Source organism: Pseudorca crassidens, chromosome 17 (assembly GCF_039906515.1).
Source record: "Pseudorca crassidens isolate mPseCra1 chromosome 17, mPseCra1.hap1, whole genome shotgun sequence".
Taxonomy (NCBI): Eukaryota; Metazoa; Chordata; class Mammalia; order Artiodactyla; family Delphinidae; genus Pseudorca; species Pseudorca crassidens.
Window position 1 is genome coordinate 36,988,540 of NC_090312.1, and position 10,552 is coordinate 36,999,091.

The 10,552-nt window shown below is 44.1% G+C and overlaps 1 long non-coding RNA gene across 1 annotated transcript in view; it reads right to left on the minus strand.

Annotated features, from left to right (window-relative positions):
* Positions 1-10,552, minus strand: part of LOC137210035 (uncharacterized) — an 82,437-nt gene that overhangs the window by 31,518 nt on the left and 40,367 nt on the right. The gene's annotated exons all lie outside the window — the stretch shown is intronic.

Genomic DNA, 10,552 nt, shown 5'->3' on the forward strand with positions numbered 1-10,552 from the left:
GTGGCCCTGGCTGGCTCCACAATTCCAGTTTCAAAAATGACATGTTCCCCAGGCATGAGCATCCCGGGGAGGAACACGGGCACGTGCTGTTTATTAGACTCTCTGCTCAGCTCCAGCGATCTTGTCTTTTCTCTTAATATCAGGAAAATTAATGGGAAACTATGAGCAGAAATACAAGCAATCATTTTCAAGAGGCCCAAGCAAATGTTGAGGGGCCGGAGGAGAGGGTATTGTTCTACCGTTTTCAGCACTCCACCCTTTACAGGCTTTTTGTCCTAGAGTTCTCTCTCCTCCCTTTGTCCTCCACACTGGATCTTTCCTTTTCTTCTCATACTAGCATCTTTACCTTATTGATAAGTCTTGCATCCCATTCACTGACAGCACAGTTGGCCCCTTGCCAGGCACCAGGGACAGACTCTGCCTTGGGCTTGCACAAGGCACACAGATGTTCCCATCTCGTTGCAGAAAAGCCAGCTTAGCCCCAGGAAGCCAGAAAGTAAAATTGGCACTTCACCCTGATAGCTAGCACTCAAGAGAAAGAACAATCTAAAAGCCTGTGAGAAAAGAGGGTCCCTTTGTCCCCCTTGCCCTACAGGACGGTAAACCCTTTCAAGAAAACATCTTTCAGACCCAAGAGATACGTCCGCCATGTCTTACGATATTCCCTCCGAATATTCCAGAGCAAAATATCTTCTCTACCACCTCTTGGACCTTCTCACCTACAACTGTCCCCTCACTGCACTCTGGCTGCACTGACCTCCCCTTGGTTGCCAGGATCTGCCAAGAGCATTCCTACCCCAGAGCTCTGCACCTCCTGTTCTCCCTGTCTGGAACACTCTAGAGGTCAATGTGATACCCTCTCTCACTTTCCTAAGGTTCCCACTCGAATATCACCTTCTCAGGGACCCTCCAGGATGACTGTATGACAAAAAACATATACCTCTAGCACTTTCCCCACCAGACACATCTGACATTTGTTTAATTTCTGTCTCTCTCCACACAAGCTCTAGATATAAGGCACGTGTCTGTTTTGTTTGTGGCAGAGACTTCAGTACCCAGAAAAGAAGTTGACACAAAACAGATGCTCAATAAATACTGTTGAATGAATGACTGAATGTTCCCCCCAACTCTTTTACCACCAAATAATGTTTTATTACCAACTTTCCTCCCAGAAATATTAGAAATTCTTATTATATCACTGAAAGCCTGTCTGAGCATCTAAGAAGCAGAAACTAACTGACGTGCCCTCACTCACTTGTTCTAATTCCAGCCACGGGGGTCTTTAGTAGACCTTGTTAGCTTCATCCCAGGTCAAAGTAAAATTTGTATTAGCTTTTCCAGCCCCCAACACCCAGGGGACAGGAGTGCCTGGGCTGGGAACCGCTACTTCACCCAATCAGTAATATCACTTCTTCCCACTAAAGGAACACACAATGTCCACACACAGTGTGTGTATATACCTGTCGACACCCCATTCAGACTGTACAAGTACTGGACTACAGAATATCCCATTTGACCTTCCCATTTCAAACACATATTTTCCAGGCACCTGCTGGATGCTAGCAATGCAGCAATAAATAACAGACCTGTGGCGCTTATGTTGCAGAAATTAGACAGTGAATGCTCTTTAACTTGAACTAAAAGTGACCTAGAAATCTAGAATCTTCAAAGACAAGAACCCACGTTAAAATTTTTCATTCTCAAGGTTCTGGAAATGGATAGTGCTGGTGGTTGCACAACGTTGTGAACGTACTTCATGCTACTAATTGTGCACTTAAAAATGGTTAAATGTATATCTTACCAAAAAAAATTTTTTTTCATTCTCTTTCCAAGGACATGCCTTAAATGTGTCTTGTGGTTTGTGAACCTGTACTCCTTTTGCTTAAATTTCTTTGGTTAATTAGAAAAGGAGTATACACAAAGCGTACTGGGCAGCTCACAGAATTATCAGGAGGACTGGAGGTGTTCCTAAGGAGAAGCATTCACAGCCATGTTGCAGAACTGTGCTGTCACCATAGCCACCAGGCACTGGTGTTCCAGTTTGCAATGTTGCTACTTAGACGGGGAACTTACTTTAGTAAGCAACTGCCTTCAGCACCAGTGGCACTTCTGCATCAAGAACTTCACCTTTCAGCCACCGCCACTGCCCCAAATCCCCTCTACCATCTTTCCCAGAAAATAGATTCTAGATGGTGCTGGCGTTCTTACATTGCCTACTTTTAAAGAAAAGTTTCAGGCAGGTTTGGTGGCTGATTGGTAAAGACAAGGGCACATGCCTGTGCATTAGCTGCAAGGGAGCCTGGGAAAATGTTCCACCCTGGGATCCGGGGCTCATGAGGCAGGACCTTCTCCAAACACAGGAAGGGTTTTCAGTAGGTGCTGTGCATGCAGCAAGGAAATGTGACAAATGTCTCCTATGGATAGGCTCTCATTTTGCTCTTCTTTTTTCCTCCTAGCCACATTTTCACCTCTCCAAAGCTTCACTTATACTTTGCTTCTTCAGACCCCTATAGAGAGACATTAGAATAGTTTGGAGACTCCCCCAAATTTCTCTGCATACAGATGCACAAAGGGTCTTGGGCTTACTGTAGGCTGGAAGAAAATCAGAATACAGAGTAGCTTCTCTGCAAGCCAAACTCCCAAAGTGCTTAGTCTCTAGCCCAAATTCAGAAATTTGGGACAGACTGTAGGATGCAGTAGATAGACAGAGGTAGAATGGGCTGGATGACAATTCTTACCCTGGAAAAATGTTGTCAACCTAGCAGGTAATCATGAAGTACCTCTATTCTATGTTCATTCATCAATCCAACATTTCACATTTATTTATTGAACAACTTTTGTGCTCAATGGGTCAAGCCCTGTTATATGTGCTGGGGATTCAGCAGTTGACAAAATAGACAAAATTTACTGCCTTCATGAACATTCTAGTGGGGGAAGACTGGCAAAAAGGAAATAAAAATACAATGCATTAGATAGTGGTAAATGCTGTAAAGAAAACCAAGCAGGAAAGGGGTATATTAGTCTGCTAGGTCAGACTGGGTGGCTTTAACAATAAAAATTTGTTTTTCTCACAGTTCTGGAGACACACATCCAAGATTAAGGTGTTGGCACATTTGTTTCCTCTGAGGCCCGTCTCCTTGGCTTGTAGATGTCCATCGTCCCCATGTGTCTTCACGTGATCTTCCCTCTCTGTGTCTATATCCTAATCTCCCCTTCTCATAAGGACATTAGTCATATTGGAGTAGGTTCCCACTCATATGACCTCATTTTACCTTAATTACCTCTTTAAAGGTCCTGCCTACAAATAAGGTACTGGAGCTTAGGGCTTCAACATATGAATTTGTGTGGGACACAATTCAGCCTATAATAGAGGGAGAGTATTGAATGTTGCAAATTTGTTTAATTTTTGTTTTAATAATGTCTATTTGGGGGTTTTTTCTTAAAATTTGTATTATGAAAATTTCTAAGTATACTCAAAAGGAGAAAATACAAACACACAATCACGTATTAATCAGCAGCTTCAACAACCACCACATTTTGCCAGATTTATTTCATCTACCCTCTCCCTCTGCTTTTTTTTTGGTGGTTGTTTTATTTATTGCTGGAATATTTTAAAGAGATTCCAAATATCATGTCATTTCATCTTTCAAAACTTCCACGTGTGTCTCCCTGAAAGGATATGTCCCTATATAACTATAAGGCCATCATCACACTTATTAAAATTAACAATTAATTCCTCAATAGCATCTAATACCAGGCCATATTTAACTTTTCTCACTTATGGAAATTATCTTTAGAGTTGTTTGCTCAAATCAGGATCCAAATAGTCCATCCATTGTGTGTGGTGTTTACATCTCTTAATCTCTTTTAATTTAGAAGAGTCATCCCTGCATGTTTCTTTACAAGTGATTGACTTGTTGAGGAAACCAAGTCAGCTTCTCTGGGGTATCTTACATCCTGGCTTTCACTGATTCCTTTTTCGTGATGCTGTTTAACATGTCTGTCTCCCCACTTGATTTTCTATAGCCTGGAAGTTAGATTTAATGGCTGGACTTGGCCCAAATTCAATTTTTCTTCCAAGTACACTTCACTGGTGATCCTGTTTAATTCATTTTACATCCTATCTGGAGGTATACAATATTCGGTTGTATTTTTAGTGATGCCAAGATTGCTCAGTGACTTCGGCTGGTAATAGCTTGCATGCTCTGTTGTAAAGTTCCTCATCAACCTCTACTTTACCCTCTATTGCTGATCAGCACTTGTTTCAGTTTTCCATTAGGGTCTGCAAAATGATCATTTTCTAACTGTGTCATTTCCTTCATAATTCAATTCCTCCATAACTTCAACATAGAAAAATCTTCCTTCATTTACTAGGGCTGTTTGGTTACTCTGGAATTTGATTCGTAGTGAAAATGCAGGACAAATTCTGGGGATATTCTGGAACAATCCATGAACTCAATGTTTTCATTGAGTTACATTTTGAATGCACTAAAGGAGCTGGATTTTGAAAGGATATCTGCATCAAATCTTTGAAAAAATAAGCAGATGATTCTTTGGTATTCATTTAATCCCCAAATATCAGCTTTGAAAACCTGGATATACAGAATTGGTTTTCCTTAAGTGAAGCACAGAGTTTTCAAACAAGAAGACCCTGGATAAATACTGACCAATGTACTGATGGAATGACAAATAGATAATCTAGTATAGTGGTTCCCTGTCTTCTTTCTATTATAAGACATGTGACCAAGGACAGCCAACACCTCCAAAGAGATAACAATAGGGTAGCACAGTTATGTGCTAGGCACCGTGCTAAGTGCTCTCCACACATGAACATATTTAATTCTCATTACAACCTTCTAAGATACATTTATATCCTCCATTCCACAGATGAGGAAATTCAGGTAAAGAAGGGAAAGGTAGGGACTTCCCTGGTGGTCCAGTGGTTAAGACTCCACGCTTCCAATACAAGGGACTCGGGTTCGATCCCACATGCTGCGCGGTGCAGCCATAAAAAAACAGAACATAAAGACAGTCACACAGCTAGAAACCGGAGGAGCCAGGAGTTAAACCCATGCAGTGTATATGCTGATAAGCACACTACACCACAGCACAGTTCACCAAAGCTGATGGTTACGTATAATTCCCAGAGAGTTAACTACGACTAACTTTCTCTACTATTCAGAGAGCAACTTCAAATCCATTCTAATTTAATTATTTTTAAAAGACGTAAACCAGTAGAAAATACGTACTCTTTGAACAGTGAAGAGCTCATTGCAACATATATTACATTGGTCATGACAAACTGGTGGAGACTGATTTACAGAAGCTCGGGGAAGATGGTCACTTCTGACAGGCTGGTGCTGTCCAATTCCAGGTGGGTTTGGGGGCATCTCCGGAGTGAATCGAATTGCCTCACAGTAATAGCTATTATTATATAAAGCTGGATGCTGATCTAAGCTCTTTAAACATATTAACTCCCCTATCTACCTAAAGGGCCTCCCCCACCCCCAGTGGACTCCAGGCCATGTTCCCATGTACCTATACCTTGAGAATGCCCCCAGGAGACCATGGAGGGTCTGTCAGGAAAGTTGTGTTTATTCAGTTTCTTGAAGGACCTGTCAGCCAGCCCTACCTCGCAGAAGTCAGTTCTGGAGTGAACAGTCTCAAGGACACCTTGGTGAGCTGAGGTGGCCTCCAAGAAGGAGAGAAGGTCATTCCCCCTCCCTGAAGCAGCTTGCCCACTCCCCTCCCCACCCAGGAGGGCACTCTTTGATTGATGCTAGGATGCTTCCAAACAGCCATCTGCACACTGCTCCATGCTCTGTGGCATTGATCAAAGAACGAAAAATCCTGGCGACAAAGCTGACAGGTGTGCCTATTCTGACTTGACAGCGTTCATGTCTTTGTCAACCTGTCTTTCCCTATTTAGGAATCATCATAGCTCCAGCTTTCCTCCTAATACCACGGTAAACATCCATCAGTGACTCAAGCCAGATATTGGTTGCTACCCAAACTGCTCCTTATGCAGGTTCTCTTGTGATCCCTGAGTCATCATCTCCACCTGACTGACGAGGCCTCCCCTTCTCGTGGCTTCTTGCCAAGGCTGCTCTTAGCCTGAGCTAATTAGCACCCTCCACCTACACCCCATCCTCTGCTCTCCCACCCACTCGGGCAGGCTGCAATTGAGAGAGAGAGCTCAAGAGCTGTGAAAAATGAGCAAAGCTTGGAAAACAGGAGAAACTGCCAGCCGGGAGCCCTCCACGCCACTTTTAGGGCAGCCCCTCCCTATTATGAGAGCAATAAAGAAATCGCAATTTATGCATTTAGAAGCCAATGGCCCTTTCATCCGGAGTGGCTGGTGAATGCCAAGCACACTCCACCGCGGAGGGCTCCAGCTAGAAGCGCACGCCTTGCTGCAGCGGAGAAAGGGCTGCCTTGCTGAGCCACCACTCATAAGGCAGCTGGAAGCAGCGTGATGGAGCAGAAAATGGCCTGGTGAATGCGAGATTTCAGTTTCCACTTCTGTGTCTTGAGACTGTTCCCTTCCAGGGAGCCTGCTTCCAGCCCAGTCACAGGAGCCTTAAGTATAGCCTGACTGTGTGATAAAGAAGGACAGTGAGAGACGGTGATGACGGCACTCGATCACTGGGATCATCACCAGGGATAAGACTGGAGATTTGCTGTCACCAGAAAAAAATGACCTTTATCAATATAGTGGCCACAGGAGGCACCTTCCATCCCCTCAGTGTGGCTGATTCTGAACCAGCTAGGTTCTGGCTATTCCAGCGTGATTCAGAGACCACGTTAGCATTAGAATCGCCTGTGAGCTTATTAGAAATGCAGACGGTTGGGTCCCATCCAGAGCTACTGACTCCAACTCTGTATTTAACCAGACCCCCTGCTGATTCTCCTGCACACCCTGACTGAGCCGGGAGATGAGCCCTAGGCTCCCCTCTTTGTTGTGAAGAGAAAGCGAGAGAGCTGAGCTGTGATGCTCAGACTCTTTCCTTTGCGGTCCTGCATGTAGGCCGGGGAGAAAGTGGGCTGTGAGTCACTAGCCAGCCCTTCTTGCCTGCGGGGAAACTCGCTGACAGCCTGACACAGTGAGTCACTGGCACTCTCCTCTATTTAAGTTCTACCAGGTTCCTCCCCTCTCCAGCAAGGTGAAAACCGGAGTGAATGACCCAAGTCCTTTCTTTATGCAAAATTCTTTATTCTCTTTTGCCTGTTGGAAACCATGTTCCAAAAGCATTCATGGAGGCTCCGACTGCATTCAAATGAAGGGTACTCTGCCCGCCCATTCAAGACCCTCATCACCACCCTCTTTCCAGGCGCAGGCCTCATCCTCAGCTATCTGAGGCTAGCGGGTAGGTCGACCCTAACCACAGAGGTCGCTGGCAAACTTCCACAGACGGGCCCCCCTTTCATTTTCCCCATGTAGCTCCCCACCAAGTGCGAGGAGCAAAGAATTATATTACAGAATTTATTTTAAAGGAAAACCTCCCAAGCATTTTTAAAATCTTGTAACTATTTCAAGAATGTCTGTGCTGTCAAGGCTGTGAGGAATGTCTGCTTCAGCATCCATCAGCATCCTTTTAAAAGTCCACCTCTGATGTGGTGAATGTGAAAAGTAGGGTCTATGAAAGAGAAGCGGGGCATTTCTTTTCTTTCTTTAACGTCTTTATTGGAGTATAATTGCTTTACAATGGTGTGTTAGTTTCTGCTTTATAACAAAGTCAATCAGTTATACATATACACATGTTCCCATATCTCTTCCCTCCCTCCCACCCTCCCTATCCTACCCCTCCAGGCGGTCACAAAGCACAGAGCTGATCTCCCTGTGCTATGCGGCTGCTTCCCACTAGCTATCTATTTTACGTTTGGTAGTGTATATATGTCCATGCCACTCTCTCACTTTGTCCCAGCTTACCCTTCCTCCTCCCCATATCCTCAAGTCCATTCTCTAGTAGGTCTGTGTCTTTATTCCCGTCCTGCCCCTAGATTCTTCATGACCTTTTTTTTTTTTTTCTTAGATTCCATATATATGTGTTAGCATATGGTATTTGTTTTTCTCTTTCTGACTTACTTCACTCTGTATGACAGACTCTAGGTCCATCCACCTGACTACAAATATCTCAATTTCCTTTCTTTTTATGGCTGAGCAATATTCCATTGTATATATGTGCCACATCTTCTTTGTCCATTCATCCGATGATGGACACTTAGGTTGCTTCCATGTCCTGGCTATTGTAACTAGAGCTGCAATGAATATTTTGGTACATGACTCTTTTTGAATTATGGTTTTCTCAGGGTATATGCCCTGTAGTGGGATTGCTGGGTCGTATGGTAGTTCTATTTGTAGTTTTTTAAGGAAGCTCCATACTGTTCTCCATAGTGGCTGTATCAATTTACATTCCCACCAACAGTGCAAGAGTGTTCCCTTTTCTCCACACCCTCTCCAGTATTTATTGTTTCTAGATTTTTTGATGATGGCCATTCTGACCGGTGTGAGATGATATCTCATTGTAGTTTTGATTTGCATTTCTCTAATGATTAGTGATTTTGAGCTTCCTTTCATGTGTTTGTTGGCAATCTGTATATCTCCTTTTCTTTTTGTAACGAAAACCAGTGGAGTACACATGTTCATCTCTCCTTACATAGAACACGCTGCTGGCCCCAGTCCCTACTAGCCTTGCCCTCCCTTCTCTGTTTGCTTCAAAGAGGCAGTCAGGATGGGAATGTTCATTTATTTGAGCAGAGATGTGTCAAAGTTGGATTTGTTTTTAAACAAACGTTGCTGATGAGAAAGGTATATGAACATTATCTTTAAGCCAGCTGATCGTACAAAAAGTTTGGTCATTTTCAAGTACGTATTAGGTGTTTGGCAGAAATTGGACGCTAGTGTCCTAGCATGTGACATGGAGGATCTCATGCTATGCTGTGTCCCCAAGCCTAGCACAGTCCCTGCCACAGTGTAGGCACTCAGGGAATGTCTGTGGCCACAGGGGGCAAAGGAGTGGGAGAAACACAGCAGATACTAGGCAACACGTCTCACAGGGCCTCACCTGCTTCCCTCTGCAGGGCAATCTCGGGCACCAAAAAGACTGAATATTAAATATAAATCGAGGATGAAACGGAACAATGAAGATTTGCCATAACAGCCATCAGTCCTCCTGGTCTGTAGAACCCCACTGGGGGTTGGGAGCCTGCCTTAGGCCGGGTTCCCTAGAATAGAACTTGAGACAGGGATTCTTGTGCAAGTGATTTACAGAGAGTACTCCCTGGACAAGGGAAGGGAGGGGAGAAGGAGGGGGTGGGGAAGGGGGAGCTAGCAAGGATGTAGCCTCCCCGAGAGCTCAGGGAGCACAAGTTATACTGCCAAGTTGACCCCACCTTGAGGCAAGGGGCCATCAATAGTCACTGAGTCATTGACAGGGCGCAGAAGAGTTGGGGGGGGGGCGTGAGGAGGAGGAGGGTGCACCAACCCTAAAGGGGGTCTGGGCGGGGCACCAAGAGCATCCACTACATTCCCCTCAAGGTGCAGCTGGGCTCACCTGTCAGACTTGTAATAAATACCTAAGTTGATTTCTGTGGCTACATATAATCTAGGAGACATTTTAACACCCCTCCATCCTGACTCCCTCACCTTGCTCTATTTTTTTCCCACCACACTTATCACCATCTATCATGCTATATAATTCACCTATTTTTACATTTACTAATAGTTTATTTATTGTCTCTGCTCCCACACACTAGAATGTAGGCTCTATGAGGATAGGTATTTTTCTCTCTTTTGAATGATGTGTCCCAAGAATAGTGCTTGATCCATGGGAAGTGCTGGGTGAGTACGTGGTAATGAAAGAGTATTCTGAAGAGTGTATTCTGCCTGCCTGATGTTGTTCAGGGACTTCTGCAATGATTCTTTGGGTCCAAAGCAATCAAATTCTGGCCTGCATGAATAAGCAAGGAACTATAGCATGTTGGAGGAGGACTGTAGGGTCCCATGATTCTCAGATTTCAGTGTGTTTAAGAACCACATGGGAATCTGGTTAACAGTGGCATTCTTGGTCCCCACCCCCAGAGATTCAGATTCAGTAGTTCTGGAAGAGGCCCAAGAATATGCACTTTGAAAAAGTATAACCATTGATTTTGATGTAGGTGACCTGAGGCACATACTTTGAGAAACACTGATGGAGTCTGAAACACTGGCTAGGACAGTTATAAATAGCATCCCAGACCTCCCAGCTGATGAGCTGCAGAGCTGGGGTTAGACCTGGCTCTTCCAACTCTCAGCACTGCATGTTTTCCACTCACAGGCCCTCTTAATATATGTTTATAAGCTTTGCATGTACATTGGTTACCATGGGAACATAAAAGCCTGATGAAATCCTACAACTATAACTGGGCTTTGAGGCAACGGTAAATAGCTATCTTTAGAAAAATTCAGCTTCACAATTTATTGTGGCTTGTATTCCCCTATGTTCTTGTAGATTCTTCTAAAATTGTAAATGTGCTTTTGTGATGTGCTGATGCCATAATCATTTGACAGGAG